The sequence below is a fragment of the Xiphophorus hellerii genome, chromosome 4 (assembly GCF_003331165.1).
Source record: "Xiphophorus hellerii strain 12219 chromosome 4, Xiphophorus_hellerii-4.1, whole genome shotgun sequence".
Taxonomy (NCBI): Eukaryota; Metazoa; Chordata; class Actinopteri; order Cyprinodontiformes; family Poeciliidae; genus Xiphophorus; species Xiphophorus hellerii.
The window spans coordinates 30370161-30393869 of record NC_045675.1 but is presented as its reverse complement, the minus strand read 5'-3'; positions in this window follow the sequence as shown (position 1 = coordinate 30393869).

The window sequence follows — 23709 nt, the reverse complement described above, 5'->3', positions numbered from 1 at the left end:
TTTGAAATCGGGGAACATTTCTCCACTAGAGGAAAACACAACTCTTGGCATTGATGTTACATTTTCAGACAAACTGATGGGAGAGAGAGAGGATGCAATTGACAGAGGGCAAATACATCAGCACACCACATAGACGGCGCCGCCTATAAAAGATAATCAGTAAGACAACGTCAATCAAATAAATATTTCGCCTTTGCTTTTACAATTTATTCTGCAGTGTAAAGTTCCAGCTAAAACTGGATTTAACTTTGGAGGAAGGAGGAGTAAAGGGTACATTAGTAGTAGCAGGGGATGCAGAAGCAGTAGTACAGTAACGGGACAGGCGGAGGCTACACTGCTCTCTGAGTCGACAAGCACCCTATGTCCAATCTTACAGGGAAATCAACTAAATAAAGCAATACTGGGTTACAAACTGTTTGGGTTTTGACAAGCTGTTCAGGAGTTAACTGGCACATAGGTTGTTTTGACATCTGTCACGGCGGAGTGGGCCGCTTTCTGATGAGCATGATGTTAGGTGGGAAGGGTCAATAAGGTTGTTCCAAGCTGAAGCATTATGTCAGAGCAGTAGCTCTCTCCTCTGGGGCCGATTTCTGTCTTTTGACTTTCCACTTCTCAGTAGTTGTCAGAGCTTTGTTAAAGAGGAAATTGTCGAGTTTATTCTGTTACCAGTCCAAGGTCTTGGCTGCTATTATTGAGTGCCTTTAGTTGAATTTCTACATTTTTACCCATTTGTTGCGCCGCGTTGAATAAGAAAAAGTGAGTGAATAAAATGGGGCTACGTTAATAACATTGTGTAGCTCATACAGTACCATGAACACAAGTGGATTTCCAGCAGCAATTTGAAAGGCTGTGGAGTAAATGCAGCTTTCATGTTGAGGGATGTAGGAGATATGCCTGGATTATATCACGGCTTTTATATTTTTAATGTAGTTTATTCATTACGGAGTTCCTGCACCTTTACTAAATGAGATTCCTATCACAGAAACACCCAGGTAGATCTTTTCATATCCTGAACCATAAACTGCTCGGCTTTAATTCTCCAACAAGCGCAAGAAAAAAAAACAAAAAAAAACAAAATTAAACAGATGGTTCAATTTGTTCCAACATTGTGGATACAAGTATTTTAAATTCATCTGAAAACAGGGGCTGTATCAGTGTCATTTTGAGGTATTAACAGATATTAAATTTACCAAAACAACTTAAGCTGATGTATCACTTTGGAAGCCTTCGATGATCAAAACAGGAAATCAGTTCCAATTTGGTTTAAGTTGACATAATGAGCCGACATGTAAATAAACTGCACAGCCACTCGAAAGCTGGAGTTTGCTTCAGCGTTGCTCTGACTTTATAGAAAATGATTAAAGTGGAATATTACTGCCTGATCTTCGAGATGACAAGTGAGTAAATCCCCATCTAACAGCTGCAGAAATCCACCATGAAACGAATCCCGAGCTCAAAAGCAGGCAAGTCTTTGCGAGCAGAACTAAAAACCATTTACGTGTGAAGGCGGATGTGTGTATCCACATTGTTTTTGTTTGTTTTTTTCTTCAAATTTTACAAAGCAGTGGTCCTTATTTATGAGTCCCAATCATATTCAGGCTGCACACACATGCACAAGCCTGATTTCCATGCCCTTTTTAGGTCATGAATGAATACAGATGCCTTGATTGATCATTTGCATTTGAAAATACGGCCTGCGCCTCATGAGATGTGGCAACGAAAATAACCTCCTAGGGAAGGTAGAATTTCACCCAATGTGGAGTTAAGAAAGGGGGGGGGGAAAAGATGCACAAACATGAAAAAAACCAACAGAAAGAGAAAAATAAACTGAGGCTGTCAGCTCAGTAAATTCAGAACAAAAGACTCCTACAAAGGTGGAGAGGGAACAGAAAGTCAGATGTGGCTGAACTGCAGACATGACTGCAGATACATACTTTCAGCAAATCGACTATTTTGAGTCGGTGTACATCAGTTAACGAGTAATCGATTATTATGTTAGTTGACAATTATTTCAATAATTGATTCAACACAATTAATTGTCTCAGCTCTAATTTATTTCAACTTTGAATTCAGGTCAACCCACAGAAGAGACGGTTTAAAGAAAAGTGAGTAAAAAAAACCCCACATATTCTGTAATCTGTAATTTATGTTTGGTTTAAAAAGTGACAGAAAATATAGATTAAAATAATAAATCACATTTTTTATTATTTTTTTAAATCAGATTTTATTTTTAAGCCATATCGCCCAGGCGCATTTTTATCTGTATTTCTATTGTTCATTTTATACAAAATATGTAAATTTTGGGGGTGTTTATGGTTACCCACCGTTTTGTGTTACACATTTATATAAAAGCTCAATAAGTCGTTTTATATGAACATTTTTTCTCTGCTCAGAGAGCAAACCATCAGGAGGCTCCAACGGACGGAATAATTAATAAACACATTTTCCAGTTTGCAGTGTCTAACTGGTTACATAAGCCAAATAAAGCAGGATATTAACTCATATATTATTTATACTTCGGTGACGCTTGTGATGGAGCTGACATCATTAGGCGTGTCATTATCCATGCATGAATAAATACGGTCCGTTACTTGATATGCTTTTCCCAGAAGTGAAACATATAATCCAAACTTGTTTTCACGATGCAGCGCAATAGGAACATAACAGCAGCCCAACATGTTTACATGTACCTCATTATGGTCCCAGTCAAAGAACGGCGCAGGCACAATGTGCGGTTTTATCTGTCCACAGCCAGTCACGCGGCACCTTTCAGAGAGCATGTGCCTCGTTTTTATCCTACATATTCACAACCACTTCACTGCGAAAGGTTAAAGTGAGATTCAGTGTCTCGCAGGAGGAGGATGTCTTTATTTTATGATCCACAGCTAACATGTAAAACCTTTTGTTGCTGTAGAGTTCATGCTACAAAAGGGACTTAAGTTTTCTCTAATTTTGGCAAAAACTCACACTCGGTTATGATCCAAAACCGCTCTCCATAACTCCATCGGCGGCAGACATGCTAGGAGTTGATATGCAAAAACGAAGCAGAACGGCTCGCGCATGAAATACGCAAATTCACATGTTGAGATTTGAAGGACGGCTAAAGCTTTCATGTAAATACAGGCAAACTTAGTTCTTGCTTTTTTTTATAAGTTAAAGCCAAAACAGTTTATGAGCACAGTGTGTTGTGAAGTCGAGTGCAGCTGCGGCTGGATTGTATCTGTAATGATTTGCAGCCACAGATCCCTGTCGAGCTGCAGTCTATTCTATCACCAGGTAGTCCCAATATGAGGCCTCTGGCAGAAAAGCCATCGCACGCCTTCCAGAAAGCCCATCTACCGCTCTGTGGGTGCACAAGTATAAAACTGAGCATGTTGTCAGGTCAGAATGAACCAAATAAATCCTTCCCTTCAACAACTTTCTTCCCCCTTTTATAACGGAGCTACTGTAACACGGGGCTTGTCAAAGCATGAAGCATTGTTCTCTCTGTAAACCTAACTGCAGAATTTAATGAGACACGCTGCTACGGGGAATTAATTTGGGGAGGGGGAAAAAAAAAAAAAGTTCACTCAGCCAATAGTGACATTAAACACAGACTGAATCCAAACTGCGTATTAGGAGAGAGCGAGAGAGAGAGAGAAAAAAAAGTTGAAGTACAACATGACAGATCCACAGATTAATTATTAGATTTTAAAAGCTCAGGAGAGAGAGAGAGAGAGAGAGAGACTGTGACGGCTGTAATATCAGCTAGAGAACAAAAAAGGAGGGAATGTGTATTTATCAAAAGAAAAGAAACAACTCAGGCAGTATTTACACAAGTCACTCTTCCAGAAAATCATGTGCAGTCTATCAGAAAGACTGAAGAAAAACAAATGCCTTGGAAATATTTCGAGGTGTGGTTTAACTAAGCTGGATAAACTGCTGTTGGAAAATTACAGGCCAACCTGCAGCCTTCACTTCATCAGTACGGGCATTAAAAAGCTCTGGTTCAGCTAAGAAACTGTGTTTATGGAAAATATTCACCCAATTGGATATTTTACCTTTTTGTTGCTTTCACAACTCAATCATCATCAACAAAATCTGCCCAATTTGACCTAAAAACTCTTTTAATATTAAAGTGAATTCTACAAAAACATGTAACACAAAATACGTGATTTTAAAAATATTCACTCCTTTAACATAACAGTCCAGTCAGTCGGTGCCAGTAGCTTCACCATGAGTGGCAGGGAGATCACCTGAGAGCAGTGAGTGTGTCCCAAGTGATTGTAGTGTGAAGACATCCGGGTCCGGAAAGTCCATTCATACTGGTTCATCGGTATCCATGGCTACCATTACATCATGAAGACAAACTCAAACGAAAAGTAACGGCATAACGGCAACTCAAGAGAAAAAGGCTTAAAACAACTAAAGCCACGACACAAGAGCACAGAGTCAAACGCAACATCAAAACCATCCAAGTTAGACACAACACAAGACTAATGTCTGGAATTCAGTCTCATTTTCAATGGTTCAGTGTGAGGAATATACTGTATGTTTATGTAATAAATTTATTTTTAAAAAAACAACATAATAATAATAATTTAGCACCAGCTTCTTGTGACGGGAAATGCAGTAAAGTTCCAGAAAAGTTCATGAAAATTTTAGGGTCACTTTAAAATGACTGAGTTTGAAGTGTAGTTTTTCAGCTCTGAGGTAAAATGAAAGTTATTAAAATGCTGAATTAAAGCAAACACACTCTGAAGATGACATAAATGCCTTCATAACTGCTTTTACCCTCCGGCTGGTGGAAACGAAATGCCTTGTGATTGGAGAGAAACATTTAAAACTCAATCAGGTAATTCTCAGCTTCATCAGTAGTCATGTTCAAACCTTATTCTGTTTTATAGCGATCGTTTACATTTGGACCATTTTCATGACTCAAATATTCAGTTTTCATAGTCTTAAATCCTCTGACAGCTCATAGTGTCCTTCATGAAACCTGCTGCCAGCAGAGTTGTTGTTGTAAAAACTGAAAACCTGAAGCAAAAAACTTAATATAAAACTAAAAAATATATATATTAAGTTAGGATTGAACCAAGTAAATCTACTTTTATAAAGTGGGATAAAAAAAACAAACTAAAATCAATTGGTTATTTTCTTTTGTCTTATTACTGACCATTGATATTGTTTATGGTAGTGAAATGGGGAACAAAACTATCAGTTTCCTTGGTGCGTTTGAAATGAATGCCTACAAATAGTTTGTATTTCCTGACAAAACGTTAACGTTGCTCTACGTTTGAACGGTGAAACCTGATCCGAAGTGAACTGCACACAATTTGTGAGCAGAAAAATGAACCACCCAGTTAAGTTTCACCGTTCTGCAGGAAATGTGATTTTGAACCAGCAGGAGTTCGCAGTTATGTGGGTCAATCAGCTTAACGATCAGGGAAAGGACAAGAGAAAATTCACAGACGATTTTCAAACACTGAGCTCAAATCGCTTTTAAATAAAAATCTGCTTGAATTTTGCACTTTAGCCCGTCGTGGCCGGGGGTCTTCCCGACTCCGGGACGGATCGGTGTCGCCTTACAGGAAGAGGGTCAGTCCAGCAGCGGAAACCTTGGACCGGCAGCTGCAGCCGTGCAAGGCGTTACAGCGGCGGTTAGTATGCTCACGCTGCAGAACGCGCCTCGGCTCTCCACCTCCACAAAGCATTGTTCCTGTTGCTCGGATCTGAGAAGAGCTCACCTTGAGCTGCTCATCTGTTTCTATGGTGATTCATCTTCGGAGTTTTCTCCCTTTTCCTTAATGCTTTCAGGTCCGATCAGCTCCGCGGATGTTTATGTTTTTGACCCGGGTTAAACGATATCCAAGTTTTGCCAAATCTGCGGCCTTAACTTCACGTTTCTTTCTAGATTACGTTTCATAAATGGTTAATTAAAGCCGTATGCATTTACCTTTACAATTCTCTCAAGCAGAACACATGCAGTGGAACAATGTAGAATGTCTAATTATTTCATCCAGTAACAGGACTTTGCTGAAACTTTTTTCACATCAATGTTTTTTTTTTCTTATTTCTCCAAGTCTACATCTCGTGAGCCAAAGGTTCAGGAGATGAAATTTCATCTTGGGTTTAATATTGTCTGTGAGCAGTTCTGTCTTTAGTGTCATTATCATTCTCTGGTATCTTCTTGGCATTGCCAGCAGGTCAGTTTAGCAGGTTCAGAAGGAATAAAAGTGAAATCAGTTCCATTCTGAAATATTGAAAACCTTCATATTAAGGTTGCAGGTAGTTCAAGTCTCCATTGTGCTACTTACTGCACACACAGAAGTAATATTAAAGATATTCTATATCAGTAAGGCTGCTGTCATAGTTTTTTTTTTGTGCTGCTACTTTTGCTGGGCCATCTGAAATGGACTGTTTGTTAGTCCATACATCCAAAAAACTAACAAAAATAAAATAAATCACATTCTGTGAAACATCAACAATCTGTCACAAAGTACCAGAGCTTTTTATGAGAATTTCTTCAAGCTTAATATCTATCATGTTTCATTCTTTGTGAATGAAAGATTATCAAGGGCACTATGAAGTTATTTGATAAAAAAAATGCACTTAATCATGAGAAACATGAAAATATACTGAACAGGTGATTATTATTTTAAGAAAAATGTTTTTTTTTTATTAAAAACTGTTTTGATGTCGGTAATAGAAATGTATTATTATGTATGGGTTATGATAACATAATTCTCTCTTTGTGTAAAGACGGTCCGTTAATTTGTACATTTCAGTGAGCTATGAACATGTCATGTTAGCTTTCAGTTAGCCTGTTACAAGCTAGTTTGCGATGCTAGCTAATACTATGCTTTGTATTTATCAGGTTTATAATAGTCAAAGAGAAGACAGAAGTCACTGGTCAGAAGAAAGAAAGAAAAGAAATATCTGTTTATTGGAACATTGCTATTGCTCTGTTTAACTGGTGAAAAGTCGAAAACTCCGGGTGAGGATAGCATAATGACTGTTTTTCAGTGTTCATAAGAGTGTGTTCATAATTATCTATGACATTTTGAAACTGGAGCTTTTTGCCTTGGCCTCTCTCAGGTTAGCTGTTAGACTGAATCCTGATTTCTATTACCTGAAGACGGAGAGATATCAACTGGGGTAAAAAAAACCCAAAAAAACCCCAACTTACCTTTTAACAGCAACGATAACAAAATCTGAAGTGTCCCTTGGAGTTCCATTTGATTGTTCCCATGTTTATAACTCCTCTGCTTTCAAGAGCCTGTGGTGGAACCAGCCTCATCCTGAGTGGAGAGAGTCACCAGCCAGCCTGCGACCCTGCATGGATAAGAGCGTATTAATGATGGACTGTAATTCAAACTCCTGCCTCAGTCTGTCCTGTGGCAGCAGCACTAAGCTGAACAAACTGTTTAATGAATGCTTACAGTGCTATTCTAGACGAGGCATTTGTTTATACTGCTGAGTATCTGGATTACTTCCTAAAGTTGGGGTGTAAATTGTTTTTTAATACCTATTACTTTAAAACTGAGACTTAAAAAGGTCACTCGGTCACAAACACAGTAGAAATATGTCTTTAATTGGTCTGTTATCAGGTGTTACTGTCAAATTAAAGTTTAAATGCAGAGAGGGCCCCGTGCCCTCAATATCCTCTAAACTTTATTGCCTGTTTTCTCCTACAGGCCCCTGGCCCCCGCTGCTTATGAAAGTCATTCAGAACAATTTAGCCACGTCGCTCCTCAGCCCCATTGTTCACTACACGATGAATACGCCGCCGCCCAAGATAAGGGCGGCGCAGCGAGCCCCATCTCCACGGAGAGAGGGAGAGTGAGACACCCGAAGAGTGAATCGATACCCCGTGACTTCCACGAGACAAAAGCGAAGACCTTGCCAAGCCAGAAGCCGCTTTTGCCAGGGACATTCGCTCACGACTTTCCCTCGTGTGGCAAGCGCCCAAAGATCAACTCTTTGTTCGGGTTCGCTTTGACTTCAGGCGTTTTAGCAACCTGACACTTTTCTTTTTCTTTTTTCATTTTTTGTAAATGCCAGTCTTGCTTTAACTGCACATCGTTGGTTTTTAACACTTCTTATAAGCCTTGTAATATTGATTTTGGAAGTGAAAGTGAGCTACTCTTAAAAAAAAAAAAAAAAACGGGAAAAAAGTAGACACAGATAGAAAAACCAAAAAATTGTAAAGTACAACGAGGTGACAGCAGGCCTGTCACAATGGCACATTTTACTGGAAGATAAATTGTCCCAGATATTATTGCGATAAATGACAATATTGTTATTTTGAGACCATTTTCAAGTAATACAGTGGAAGTGGCATAATAATGAAAGAACACATTCTCAAAAATCGATAACCTTTAAATTCTAAAGAACATTTAACACCGGAACTGGAAGACATTTTAAATATCCAAGACAAATAAATAAATGACAAATAAGTGAATTATGGAGTCTCTGTCAACAAAACTGCTCTTCAATAAAAGGGAAGGTTGAGGCCAAAACACCAGACTGAAGACTTTTATCATCCAGTTTTTGGTAGAAAGAGAGAAAAAATAAATAAATCAAGCAAACGGAAATTATTAAGCTTGTTTTGAATTGTCATGTGATAAATTAAAATATTGCTTCGGTGATGTAGCTTTGCTAAAGCATCCACACCTCTGAGACTGGTCACAGTCCAACCACAGACCTGAATGCAGTTTATTCTGTGAGACAAACCGACATAAAATGCTTTATTGCTTTTACCAATGAAAAAACAAAGTGTGACATGCAGATGTATTCAACTCCCGTTACTTGGGGCCCCCAAATAAAATTTTGGTGAAACCAATCGTCTTCAGAAGTTATTTACAGTCGTGTGTCAAACTTAAGACAGAACAATAAATACTCAGCTCCTATATGGGAAATCTTCATTATAGATCTGTGACCTTTTTTATGTTTATGTCTATAACAAAGTGACTTATCAAGAGGTAAATACCAGAGGTTAATGTTGTTTTAATCAAACAAATGAGGACATAAATCTATCTGGAAATCTCTGGGAAGAATCAATAGCTGGTGTTCATCCAGGCTCAATGTGCTTTTCAAAGAATTAAAAAAAAAAAAATCTCCCTCTCTTGTTTCTCAGAAATAGCAGCTGGAATTGGATAGAAATGTTTTCCTACAAGGTAATGATTTCAATAAGTGAGTACAAATACAAGCTTTTCTGATTTTTATCTGTGAAAGAAATCTGAAAACTATGCGCAATCTTTTCTACTTCACAAATCTGTGCTTCATTGTCATTGGTTTGTTACATAAAATATTTTTGTGGTTGTAATATAGCAAAAAGCGGAAAAAGACAATACTGTCCAATCTCTTATTTTATTTCCAAGGTTCTCGGTGAATGAAAAAAAAATTATTTTTTTTTTTCTTGGAAATGATTTATGACAAATTATTTCAAGACGGGGTGAAAGTAGAAAGAATGGCAGAGGTTTCAGTTTTTCAGATTGGAATTCTCAACACAAACAGCAAAAAATAAATAAATAAAAGGTGTAGGAGGCAGAGCTGTGTGGGTCGATGGGGGAGCCGCAAATCTGGGCTCCTCTGATGAGTTTGTTTGGTGTCCAGCTGCGTGTTTGCCTGCGACGCCTCAAATCCATTAGAAATCTGCTGGGGGTCGGAGGCTCGAGTCGGGCTGCGGCGGCTCTGTGCCTGCGAGGCGACCGGGTGGCCCACCTCAGCCTCATTTTCTCCGCAGAGCCGGGGGCCGCGAGGCAATCAGGCTCCAGAGGACAGACGCCTGGAGAGCCGCGAAGCGCCACAGATACTGTCCGACCCGCTGCAGACGGCCCGGCACGCTGCGCGTCTTCCTGGGTGATGCTGATTACAGGCGGGTGACGGCTTGATGGCTCTGGTGGAATTACATGTTGGAAGTCGGTTCTCTCAGACTCAAATCGGCCTTGAAGGACCGACTTTTAGACTGAGCTCTAGGGCGACAGCAATCTGGTGGCAAGGTGTAATTTCAGCTGCTCTGGCATTTCTGCGGGAATGTTCGGCGTACTGGAGCGTCGGCGGCAGAGGTGGGTAAAGAGCCCACAACATGTACTCAAGAAAAGACATGCAGAAGCAGCAGCTGCTGTTATTACAGTAAAAGTAGGGCTGGACAATAAATCAATAATACATATCGCAGTAGACACGCGATCAATATCGATAAATAATACGTCTGACAGAACTGTCAATAATTTCACTAAACTCAGATCCAAAGCTGTACGGCACTCTGGGAAATGTAGGCAGAGAGAAAACTTTAGCCGCTCAACCTCTCAGCCAGCTAAGCAAGGTGAGGGGCATCAACAAACTCACTTTGATTACCTAGCAACAACTTATTGAGTAGCTTGTGGTTACCTAGCAACAACCTGTCGAGTAACTTGCCCAGCAGCAGTTTCAGGGCCTGCCACGGCAACAAGTTTTGCTGGACGATAAATTGTCCCACAAGTTATTGTGATAAACGATAATATTGCTGTTTTGAGAGCATTTTCAAGTAGCATATTGGTAACGGTGTGATAATGCAAGAGCACATTCTCTAAGATCAACAAACTCTGAATTCTAATGAACATTAAACACTGGAACTGGAAGACATTTTAAAATATCCAAAATAAATAAACAAAACGACAGAAACAACAACTAAAATGAATTATAAAGTCTCAAAAAAGGGGCCAGAACAGACCAAAGCACCAGACTGAAGACTTTTGTCATCCATGTTTTGGTAGGAAGAGAGAAAAGAAAAAAGAAAAACATAAATCATGCAAATGAAAATGATTGACTTTGTTTATTTTGTCGTGCCGTTGATTGATTTATTGCTTATTCTGACAGGCCTACTCATTCCTGCTTAAAAATTAGCAGCAGCCTGAATGAAAAATATGGATAAAACAGGCATTCAAAACAAGAAACTAATCAATGATTATTCATATCAATAGACATAAAATGCGCATACAGTGATACGTTTTTCAGCCATGTCGCCCAGCTCTACGTGAAAAGTGGCCATCTAAGAAGTTATTCATGAAAAATGTAGCAGAAGAAAGGTATCAAGAATTTCTTTTTTCTTTTTTTGCTGGAAAGTCTATTGAAGGCTTTCCAGTATGATTTATCTTTAAATTAATTACTGGCAAGATGTTAATATGAACAGTGAAGAGATTTACTGCAACATATAACAGCTGGACATTTGCGTGTTTTGTCACGTCGCTCCTCCAGGCGCCTCGGCAATGCCACGCAATTTTATTTATTTATTTTTTTTTACTTTTTCCACTTTCGACTTTATTTGATTTATATGTTAGTCAGAGACATGCCGCATTGTTATGATATTTAAAAGGCCGATTTGGATTCAGCTCATGTTTCTTCTTCTCTTTATGGCTAGAAACTGTCTGACTAATGAAATCCTGTTAAGATGAGACGACCTATTTCCATGTTCCACTGTGCGCAGCATGAGTTGGAGCGTACCAACTCAGAGGAAAAAGAAGGTTTTATTTCTATTCTCTGCTATATTCGTTTTTTTTAAAAGCCTGAGAATCACGCTAAACGTTCAACATTTGCAGTTAGGTATTTTGGGGTATCAAAAAAATGGAGAAACTATTTAAAAATGGGGTGAAATTTTAAAGGGAAAGAAGGACACAGGAAGTGCCAGTTATCTTAAACATATAATTGAAATAGTTTTTACCAAAGTTGGCAAAACAACTTATTTCGCTTATATTTTCAAACTGGCCATAAATAACTTTTTCTCTGTAATGAACTAAACCATTATTGGGAAACTCTTTTTTCTATTTACTTAAGATTATCTTTGTGTAGAAATAGTTTAACATATTTAATGCCACAAAAATGTAAAGATATGACTGGGGATTCATATTTCTGTATATTCATGCTTGTTTAATATATTGGCTACTAATAAGTCAATTCTTGAATCTGTTCGTGATTGGTTCCAACAATCAGAAAAGTCCAATATATTGTATTGTTGTTACAAAGAACATAAGCCAGCTGTTATTCTTTTATCTTATTTTTTGGCCTGGTGAATTACACGGTCAAGCCTGTTAAACTGTAAATGGAAAACAACATTGCAATACTTAGAATTGGAAAATGCACAAATCAACACAAACTTAAATCACAGATTTAAATCTTTAAAGTAAACCATGTAAGAATACTACCACCAAAGTTCTGCTTTTTTTGAACTAACAAATTACCAAGCATATAGTTCACCCCTTGAATAGGTTACAGTACATAACACGTTGGTATTAAACCATTCTGTGCAATGAAGAGCTAGCACTGTGCTAATTAGATGCTAATGTCTTAAATAAACCATGAAAACCACTAGCAGTTTCATTAGCTTAAAGCTAATCTGCACATATTTGGTAATAGCTTATTACTACATTCAAAAATCAAGTCACCACGTTGAGCAATGTTAAAGAGCATAAGTGAGAAGTATTTTTAAGGTTAATTTAGATTCGTTGCTTCTTCTGACGGTGGCATAAACTACTTCTGGTTTGCCATTAAGTCACTTGAACCAATGTACACAGATGATAAAAAGAGATTTTAGAACCCCAGTAGCTTTTAACCTCCCTCCTGCTTTTATACGGAAATTTTTAGAACATTTTAGACTGGAAGGAGAGGAGAACAAGATTTTAACTAATTATCCTTTTATTATTTCTGTTGTGCAGGACCGGGAAACAGTGACTCCAGTGCGCGGCCTCCTGTATGGAGACACCTCCACCGTTTGGCGCAACGTGAGCCGTCCCGTCCTTCCAAACAGACTCCAGGACCTGTCATGGATGGTGGCTCATGGGATCCTGCCGGTCAGAGCCGTTATGCACTCCCGCGGCATGTCTGCAACGTACATCTGCCCCCGACCCGGTTGTGGCGCGCCGGAGTCGGTGAGGCCCCTGCTGTGGGAGTGCAGCGCTGCTGTGGACCTGTGGGCGAAAGCCGGCTCCTTGCAATTCCCACACTTGCCAGCAAGGGAGGTCCTCCATGGACAGCTAGTGCTGTATGGGGTGAGCCAGCAGAAAATAACGAAAAAGGACTTTGCTGAGATGTGGCTCACCCTAGCCACCATCAAAGACGCCATTTGGACCTCCAGAAACTTGCTGGTGAGCAGGCGCAGGCAGATGCCCTCCGTGGCTGTGATCCGGATGGCGGCAGCAAAAAGAGCAACATCAAGGGCTGCAGGTGGCGCGCCAAGGACACAGCCACCAAGAAGAATCGCCTGCGCCTCCGTGGACGAAGGAGCCGGCGCTCCACGAAAAGAGGTCCAAGCAGCGGCGGCCTGGCTCTCCGGGTGAGGCAGGAGGGAAGGAGCTTCAGGGCAGGTTTCCCCTCTGAGCACCAGCGCTGTCTGGAAGGTCGGGACGGCTCCGGACTTGGGAAGGAGTCACCCCGGTCCTGCTCAACTTTTAACACAGAGAGATTTTGTATTTTATATTCTTGTTCTTAGCTTCTTTTAGTCTAAACTGATGAAATTGTAAGTTTTTAAAAATTTCTGTATAATTGCAACAATGTAATGTGTTTTAAATGTTTACAGTAACAATAAAAATTTTTCGAAAGAAAAAAAAAAAATGTACACAGACTATGGAGCCCCCTAGTGGGACACAAGGACAGTTGTGAAATAAGATCCTTTATCGATTTTTGTTAGATTGCAGAAAAATAAATCATCAAATCTTAGCGATCAAATTTCACTAGACAATACTATGATTTAATGTAGCCCTTATCTCAACACAACTCAACACATATGATTCCAAACAACATGGTTAAACACAACAAGGGCAATAATAGGGCTGGGCATTTATTGTATTGTTTTATAATTAATCGTGATCAATTTCTTACCGTGATAATTTTCATGTCGTCGCAATAAATCCCTATTAAAGTTGTTTAACCCTGTTCACCATCTCAAAAACTGTCCATATTGTTGGATTGCTAGATTTATTATTTTCTCCACTGTTTTGAAAATGTGAAAATATGATTAAATGAATTTACTGTGTGCAGTTTAGAGATGCAAATCGCATGTCTTTATGTGACTGATGTCCTAAAGAGAGGCATTAAAAATGTTTTTCAAGATCAGTATTTGTGTTTGTGGGGTAGTGATTGCTGTGCCAAGCAGTCACAGGAATACAGTTACCTAAGAAATAACTACACAGTTCCAATTGTCACTTTTATCTTTATCACAATAGTACCACAAAATCTATATCACCCACTCCTAAGCAGTAATACAATATAAATTGTGAGCATGCTAAAAACAAGAATGTATGACAATAAAACCCACGTAATATGACAAAAAAAAAACAACCAACTCCTGAACTACACATCTCTTATTGTACAAATTTGTGAGAAAAAAAAACTAAAACTGTTTACTGCATTAAAGCATCACTTACAGTCAGGCAATCGCAACACTCCAGCAGAGCATTCTCAGATCAGCTGGATTTGCTGACATCCAAGCCGATTTCCAGCATCCCCTTTCATCCACCACTTACTGGCAAGGCCAGAGCCTAAAGCCAGATTTTCTTGGGCTGTCCTTGAGCCATCACAGGGACCAACTGACAAGCGGGGAGGATATGTGCTGGGGTGGGGCTGGGGGAGCCAGTCAGTGCCACCTGCTGAGCAGAGGAGACAGAAAACATTTTTATTTGAGAGTAGCAGATTTACTGGGAGTTCTCCTGCGCGTGTTGCGAGCTGGTAAAATGACCAGGTCCTGACAAGACTTCAATTCACGGGTCACAAAACATGTCAGGGTAATGGCAGAAAGGTTGAGAAGCACACTTAGCTTGACAGGTTCCTTTTAATGCTGGCTGCCTCCAAGCTGCGATCCACGTGACGCGGCGCACATACAGATTAACTCAGAGCTCACTTGGTTTGCATGTCGATTCCCTCTGTAATGTCAATCTGTGGCAGCGATGGAATTTGTGTTCTTGCATTGTGGTGAAACTGGAAATTTAGTCCTTTATACTTCCACAGTTTGTTAGATTTATAAAAAAAAAATAGAGAACAAAACCTTCTTTTAAAAGGGATTTTTTGTTGTTGTTTTTACTGTCTTGCAAAAGTATACCCACCGATTGTTTTTAGTTTGTCACAACAACAAACATGAGTGTTTTATTGGAATTCTATTGTATGTGAAACACACAAAGTGAAGGATAACTATTCGGTGACTTGAAAGCCATAACAGAATGTTCAGAGTTACTTTTACCACCTTGTGCTAATTGCTTCAAGTGTTTTGGGGTTTATTGTGTAGAAATCAAGGGTTTTGCCCATTATTCTATCCCAAAAAAATCTCAATTTCTCTGAACATCTATTTTCAAGTCTTCATAGAGAATCATAAGTGGATTGTGGCCTGATCTTTGGACCAGTCAAACACATAAGTAGCTTTTCTGCTGAATAGACACATTTCCACAGAATAATACAGATGTCACCAAGAACTATTGAAGGAAGAGACACAAAAAAATAATGTTCATTAAAAGACATCTGAGGCCTTCACAGAACATCTGAGTCCATGAAGCAACTGATTCCAGACAGTTGAAGTGGATTTTATTTAGGGGTACCTGAGTAATGCTGAGTTCAGACGGAACGTGTTTCACCCATCAAACCCATCAAAGACGCAACCAATGCCTCGAGTTAGATGCTTGTGCATTTGGGAGTCAGAAGCTCGATACTGAGCGTCAAAATTGCTCTTGATGAGCAAATGAGCAAAAGTGTGGAAAGACGTGCGTTGGGAGGAGAGCATCTTGACTTTTGGTCGTCTTCTTTTGTCTGTCTCCTCGTACAATGGTGGATGAAATTGAGAGACTGGCTTGGCTTTGTCTACTGAAAACAAGAGAACGTGGTCGTCAGGCTCTTTGCACCATGTCTCGGCTCACCAGATAATTCAGAAGCGTTCTGCGTTTGGTGAGTTGACGAGGGTCACTTTCACCACTTTTGTGGTCTAGCCCAATTTGACGACCTGCTGACCCGCATTGGTGCCCGCATCTCCTTCCAGAACACCAACTGAGTCACATAGCAGAGTCTCTCTGACTGGTAGATGCTCTCGTCTATCAGAAAAAGATTGCTTGATGGAGGCGATTGGATCGCATCCTACACAATCACTAATGTTTGTCTGTGACCTTTGTAACATGCCAGATCTACCGTGAAGGAAGTTACAGCCACCGGAAACTGCGTTCACTATAAAGAACCGTCTCCCCAGTGATTAGAGAGAAATGCGGAGCCGACCGGCACCTTTACCATAATAAAATGTCTTAAACTTCCTTTTACTCTGACTCGAAATATTTGTAAGCCTGGCCAACATGGTCTGAATGGCTTCATTCACACCCTTCGCTGCCACTGCCAAACTACAATCACAGGCAGACTACAGTTCTAAAACTCATCATCATTGCTTGCAGCTCCTCTATGCTCTGACTGGCCCAGTTGAAATGCAACCAGAGAAATTGGGCTCAGTGTGAGAAATCCCTACTAGAGAACTGAAGGGAGACGAGAATCGAGGAAGTCAACAGCCAAGCTATTGCATTGTAATTTAGTTGTATTTAGTTGTAATTTAACAAAATGTGAAAGAGACTTAAGATATTACAAGAAGACCCTGTAGTCCTGAAAAATCACTTGATCAGTTCTCCGTGTGGTCTAACCAGCAGGGGCAGATTGTAAATGCCTGCTTGATTGTGACTCTTTAAGAGGTGACTTCTTCACTGGTGCTTGAAAGACTCGCTGCCCCTGAGTAACAAATGATTACCTCTGAATGAATCCCCAAAGTCTCGCCGCTAATGCAAAACAATAGGCAGTCGGAACAGGGAGGCTGCGCTTTGCTTCAAGATCTAGGTTTTTTTTTTGTTTTTTTTTTTGCACCCGGCATCATTTTTTGCTTCACTGATCTATCACTAAACAACAGCTGCTGAGCAGAAGCCAAAGAGACGCACTGCAGGGAGGATGAAGCAAAGTGGGAGAGGGAGAGACATGGAGATAGCAACAGAGAGGCAGAAAAGGCATCTAAAATTGGAGACAGAGGAGTTTTAAGAGGCGAGGTCACCGGTGATAGCCTGAAGCTCTTAGGCAGTGGTGGCCCACTGAGAAGAGGAGTGAGAAGAGGGATTCTGGCAGCTCTGGCGCTCTCATGACGGATAACAAGTCACCTGAAATGGCTTCCTGGGTGGCAGCCATTAGACAGACAATTTGCAATCATCCTCGGCCCAATTTCTCTCACCTTCCCTCCCCCCCTCCCATCCCTTTCTCCCTCTCTTACTTTTTCTCATATTACTCAGCTTCTCGCTCTGGTGCCCCATAGACCTTGGCAGCTTGAGTGACAGGGACTTAACTAGTCTAGTCACACAAACGTGGGAGAGGAAATGAGGAAAGGAGAGGTGGTGGTGGTGGCGGCGCTGGGTGGGTGGGGGAATTTCATTCATCTTGCAAATACCAAATAACCTCTGCCGCCTGGGCCCATTTACATATTCCTTCTGCATCCCGTGTCGGCCAGGTGCACGGCCCTGTTCCCAGTTCATCCCAGCTGGTCCGCGCCAGCTCCGCCTGACAGCACAGAGTCACAAAGCAGAGGGGGAACTAGAATAGAGGCTGCGAGGGCAAAAAAGAGAGACCGGCACGTTGTATTACAACAAAAACAAGATGCAAAATGACACAGAAGTAGCGGTGCATCGGATCTTTGACACTGGGAATCCCACAGTATCCTCAACGTCTACAGTGGATGCTAGGGCTGTCAGTGTTAGCACATTAATGCATGCGATTAGTCTGAAAATGTACATATTACATAATGCAGATTGATCAAATCTCCTATTTTGTCATGAAAGCGTCTCTCCCGCGAAGGGCTAGCTGGTTCACAGCAGCGCCTTATGGGCTTGACTCATGGGGAGCGACAAACGACGGCGAAAGTTTCCCGCGACTGCAGACGGCAACAAAAGTGGAACATTTTTCAAGCTTCCTGTGTTGATTTGCTAGCCTGCTTGTGCTCATCTACGTACATCAAATGTATATTTCAAGCCTATAAAGTAAGAAATAGTGATTAATTGTGATTAATCACAGCGCTAGAGTGTGAATGACTTGATGAAATCTGGTTCAATCTCCTGATGGTCAGTTGATCTTAGAATATGGAGAAATAAAATATAACTAGACAGTAACATAAAGGGACTGTCGATGCAGTGCAAAAAAACCCGCCTCATCCTAGCTACAAAACTTTTTATCAAAAGAACAAGTTGTTTTTTTTCCAAAACTGGCATGTTTCTAATTCATTTTACAAATATCAAGTTACGCAAATACATAGTCAATGGAAATGCAGCTACTGACACTACAGCTCTAAATACACTTACCTTAAAATATCTGAATTATGTCTATAATAAATAAGCATAAATATCTTACTGCAGTCAAATTTCAACACGCAAATAAACACGTCCTTAGCTCTGTACCCTCACATTCACACTATCCAAATGATCACCATCCAGGGCAGGGCGGTAATGTGCAGCTCAGCTGTAAAAGTACAGGGACTGCTTTGTCAAGGGAACCTGAGTGTGTGTGGGGGTGGGCATGTGTGTGTGTAGGACACTTCCAGTGCAGAGCACACACATCGGCAGGACACGAAGCGGAAAGATCACCTGTCCAACTCATCAGTGCATTTTTATTGGTGTGTTATGGCCATGTGTTTCAGGGGCTGTTGGCGCCCCACACACACACACGCACCCACACCCACCACACACACACACACCCACCCACGCACACACACCCACACACACACACACACCCCTACTCCCAAATGTAGCCATCCCGACTTTACTGAATGCAGAGTATGTTGTATGCAGAGTGGAATTCAGGCAGTTTTTTAAGATGACAGCTAATTGTTTTATTAAATGCCACCTATTTAGTATTAAGACAAACCCAAAATTACATTTCCAGGAAAAGGTTAAAACGTACTTGAACATGAAGGTCAAAGCAATACTGCAAAAAATAATCACTTATACACAGTTTTTGTTTCCGATTGATTAAATCTGAGGTGCTTTGAATTATACCCATTCAAATGTATAGTTATTTATTCAGTTGCCTGCTTGCTTTTTTGTGTGTTTTGTTGTTGTTTTTTCTGAACCACACTTTCTTCTCAACCTTTTTTTTCATAAGCCTCACAAGTTTTGGTCATGAACCACCTAAAAGGAAAAAGAGATTAGTCCTCTGAGTTTACCCTGAAGACAGGCTCCCAGGGCCTTTTGATGTTTCCTAAAGCTTCTCATCTAGCCGGGGAGAAGTCATAGCCAAGGTTAAACAAAATCAAAGAGCATAACATCACCGTGTGCATTAAAGTCAATGGATTTGAACAATGGAACACAACTGCTTGCAGACTTTGTTCAGTGAGAACAGTTTTCAAAAAGGAAGTGACTGGATTATACGTGTAGTGCACTGTTTTACTTCTGCAACAAAATCCTTCGCTTCATACACAGCACAACAATGGGCACCAACAACAACAACAAAAACACCACAATAAACAAAGTGGGGTTTATAAATGGTGGTTTCGGGAAGACTTTAGGCATTTTAAATTGCAAAAAATATAGTCCGGCGGTTTTCTGGTTTTTAGCAGACCAAACTGTCACAGATTTTAAAACGCTAATAAAACATTCCGGTTTATAACTAGGATCCTGTAAAGTGCCTCGAGTCGACCTCTGTTGTGAATTGACGCTGGGCACATACGCTGGACTTTTGCTTTTTCAATTTTTTGTGTTTTCTCACAAAGCTGCGCTCCAGTTGCTTTGAAGTCAAACCAGCACGTTTTCCTGATTCTCTACCCAGTATGAACAGAAACTCCATTTCAGTTCATACTGGGAGTTCCACAAATACTCAACTCTACACTTGCAGTTTAGCTTGGCCATTGCCTTTCCCATTCAATTCTGCAGGATTCTTGTCTGTCTTCAGTGATCTCAAGATGATTACATCCGAGCCAATCAGCGAATAGAAAGTAGCAGCGCAGACGTCAACTTTCTGCGCTGTTTCAGAATTGTAGCCTGCTTATGGTTGTAGTTTTAGAAATAGCAACGGATGAAAAGAATGAAGCCATTCAGTCCGTGCGGGTCATGCTTCCCAATATTGAGCAATTTAAGTCAGAGACACAGAAAATGCCTGAGATGTTTTATTGCTGGCAAATATGTTGTGTCCCTGAGCTGGCACATTACATAAATCACAGCCAAAAGACTAGGGACTGGGTAAGATTAAATCCAAAAGTTTAAAACTTCAACAGAGTCTCAATAGCTGAGGGTCCAGGCCCTCTGTCTGGAGAATAAGGGGCTGGATTTTACCAGGCTACGTGTAGTTAATTATGTTTAAAGATCCTTGTGTTTAAAAAGCGCATCTTTTGATTGCTAATTTTCTTTATAATTATCTTACACATAGACAACCTAAGTACCACCAGTGAGACATATCACAGTTTGAGAACCAAAGGCCTAGACCCAGGGTTTCCAACCCTAGTCCTCGAGATCCATCGTCTTGCAGGTGTAGCACCTTCTCCAACACAGCTGAATCAAATGAATGGCTCATTACCAGGACTTTACCAAACCTGATGGTATGCTGAGGAGGTGATTCGATCACTTCATTTTGGAGAAGGGATGCATCTAAAACCTGAAGGACGGTAAATCTATTGGACTAAGGTTGGATACACCTGGTGTGCACTGTTGTAATTCTCTCTGTTTCAAGAATGTGTTCAAGTTCACCGCTAGCAGAAACCATCAGATTGCAAGATCACAAAGATCCTGTTCACCTCTCATATCACACCATTCCTGTCTCTGCTCTGGCCTCTGATCAAATTCACAAGCTAGTTCAAAATGCCTATTCATAAAACCTTTTACAATCACGCTTTTTTACTCTGCACAATCATTCTTAAACGTGTTTTGATGGATACCTTCTGGCTGTTCCTCCTCCCAGATAGAAAACACAAGAGAATTGTGTTGGTGTCCTGGATCCCATCAGACCCACACCGAGAAGGTCTCTTTGGTGATCTCATCACAGCCAGTGAATCCCTTCTTTTCAAAGTTCATTTGTGTTGACATCACTCTCTTTAAGACTCTTCTTTTAATTCTTTTATTCTTCACACTTTGTACACTATATATTAGCTGGCACACCGTGTGATTTCAAATGCCCTCATGTCAAAGTGTGCAGGCTTGAAATGATAAAATCTAGATGGCAGCCTTTCTCATAGCATGTAATGTAAAATATGAATTATTGTCGGAGTTAGTGCTGCATTAGGATCACGTCACAAATATCCAACAGAGTCATCAGTCTAACAATGGAAAGCAGCTCCATCATTAATGGTCTTGTCAATGCCAGCAGATTCCTAGATGAAGCCCTGACTCACAGAGCGTTGGTCTGCCTTTCTTTCAAATGACCAAGAAAGAAACTGGTGAAAGTGAGGTCAGTCTACATAGTCCTGAGAAAGACAGTTTCTAAACCACAAGTTAAAAAAAATCACCTTATCAACATAATAATTAAACACCATCTCTATTTTTGCTTGGAAAATAAAGTCCAGTTGACAATTGGCTTTTGAGAGTCTGTAGCATGTATAGGATAAAATTAAAATGCTTTAATCCGAGGTGTTCACATTCTTTTGGAGTGAGGACTAATTCCGCCGGTGAGGCACATGTTCTTTAGCGAGAGAACATGTGCTTTCCATGTGGAATCGTCTAAGTGAAGGGAAGCGCTGTGAGCTGCGATCCTGTTTGTGATCTCATTGTTATTGTTAGCAATACCGCGAAGAACAAGACGCTGGCAAAGTGCTGTGCCGATTAGCTTCCCAGAATAAGAGGCAAATCTCCGAAAGCTGAAGCAGCCTCTGTAATGAAGACATCTCGAAATGGCATTAAAGTGCAGCTGAAGCCGGTCAGGCATGGCTAAGGCCAACATTTGCTGAGTCAAGTTGCTTTTACCAGAAAATGGTCGGTACATGTTTGCTTGGATAAAAGGCAGTGTGATAAAGGCAGTCTGACTGCTTCTTATTATGTACAGAAAAACACGAGAAGAGAGAGAGAGAGAAGAAGGATCCAGCTGTTAAGTGCTTGTCTCTGAAACGGCAGATTGTCCTGAGATGAGCAATAGTGGACTAGCAGCAACCAGGCCTGATGGAGTCTTTCTCCAAAGAACCGTCTGTTGCCGCCTGCTGTTGCAACCCACACACACACACACACACACCTCACCTACATCTCCCAGTACTCCCATCTTCGCTGCACACCCCCACACACACACACGCACTCGTCTGCTCACATTGATGGTAATTTCAGAAGATCAGCGAGCAAGTGTTGGGGTCCGAATTAACACATCAACAGCACCTGAACAACGGGACCGACTCTATATCCCACGTCGTGTTTGTCGGAGAGAAACGAGGCGCGCCGCAGACTTAGTCACACTCAGTCTTCCACTTTCAAACAATTCTGAGTGTTTTGTAGAGGAACACACTGCACTGTGAGTGTTCATTTCCTTTAATAGCACTTGAGCTGTGCAAAATAGGTGGTGGTGGTGAGGGAGGAGTGTAAGAGGGGTAATGTGAGCACTGTAGAAAAACTACTAATGGAACAAAATGTCAGTTAACAACAGTGTTGACAAAAACACCCCAGAGAAAGAGTTAAAGGAAATGAAAGGTGCTGTGTGTGAGAGGGGAAGTTAACAGATTTCCATGCAGTGTCATTTTGTCATTTCTGGTCACAAGAGGTTGTAATTAAACCGAAGGAAGACGAATCCTCGGCGGCGATCTATTCAGTGCTCTAGTGACTCGTGCAAAGTGATGGATCTTTGACCCAGTCCGAGCTGTTTTCTACTACATCTTAGGCTGGGGCGGTGTGAGATTGTTTACCTGATACCATAAATACCACACCACAGTAAAACAGCTTCATGGAAACACTGCATGTATAACAGAAAAGCAGCACTCCTACTCCTGGGAAGTAATATCTAGATTTTAGAGGCATAATTGGATTTATTCTATGTTTTTCAAGCTTATTGTACAAAATATTATATATTGTACTGCTCTGGTATACTTTGCCTTGCCTGAGGACTCATTTTTAGTTTGTAGAATAGAATGGGAAATTGAAAATGTAATGTTAAAAGGGAGGAGCTCTGTATTTTCCATTCACATAGTGCCATCTTATAGCACAATCCAATAACTATTTTAGATGGTCTGGGAATGTTGTATATGACATATATGCAGCATTTTGGACTTTGCAATTTGACGCCTTGAAATTGGCTTCAACTGTTCTTTGGACAGAGAAGAAATTCTTATTCTAAATCTACTAGAAAAACATTTGAAAACTTACTCAGTGTTTCATACTTAACTAAAACCAGCAATTGTCCTGAGACTTCAACGGGCTATTTAGACACTGAGGAACACAAACACTATAGAAGCATGTAAAAGTTTGTCATTTATCACGTGACTACTGGCACAATGCTAAAGATTTCTGCCACTATGCATTAAATGTAATCACATTGTGTTATTTGGTAAACTGTAGTTTCCATTTTTTGGTAAATCTTTCGCTTTCAGCTGCTTCCTGTGACCAGAAAATGATGGCATCACCACAAATGGTCAACAAAACTCCCAACATCTCCCCATGTCTCTCCATCTGCAGAACGACAACCTGCCTTCTGTTCTCCGAGGTTCTTCTGGGCAGGTTTGGCTCCCCGATAACCGCGTGACCCTCCAGCACAGGCCAAGAACTTTTTCTGTCGCTGCAACTTCAGAAACCGCTGACTCAGCAACGTGAG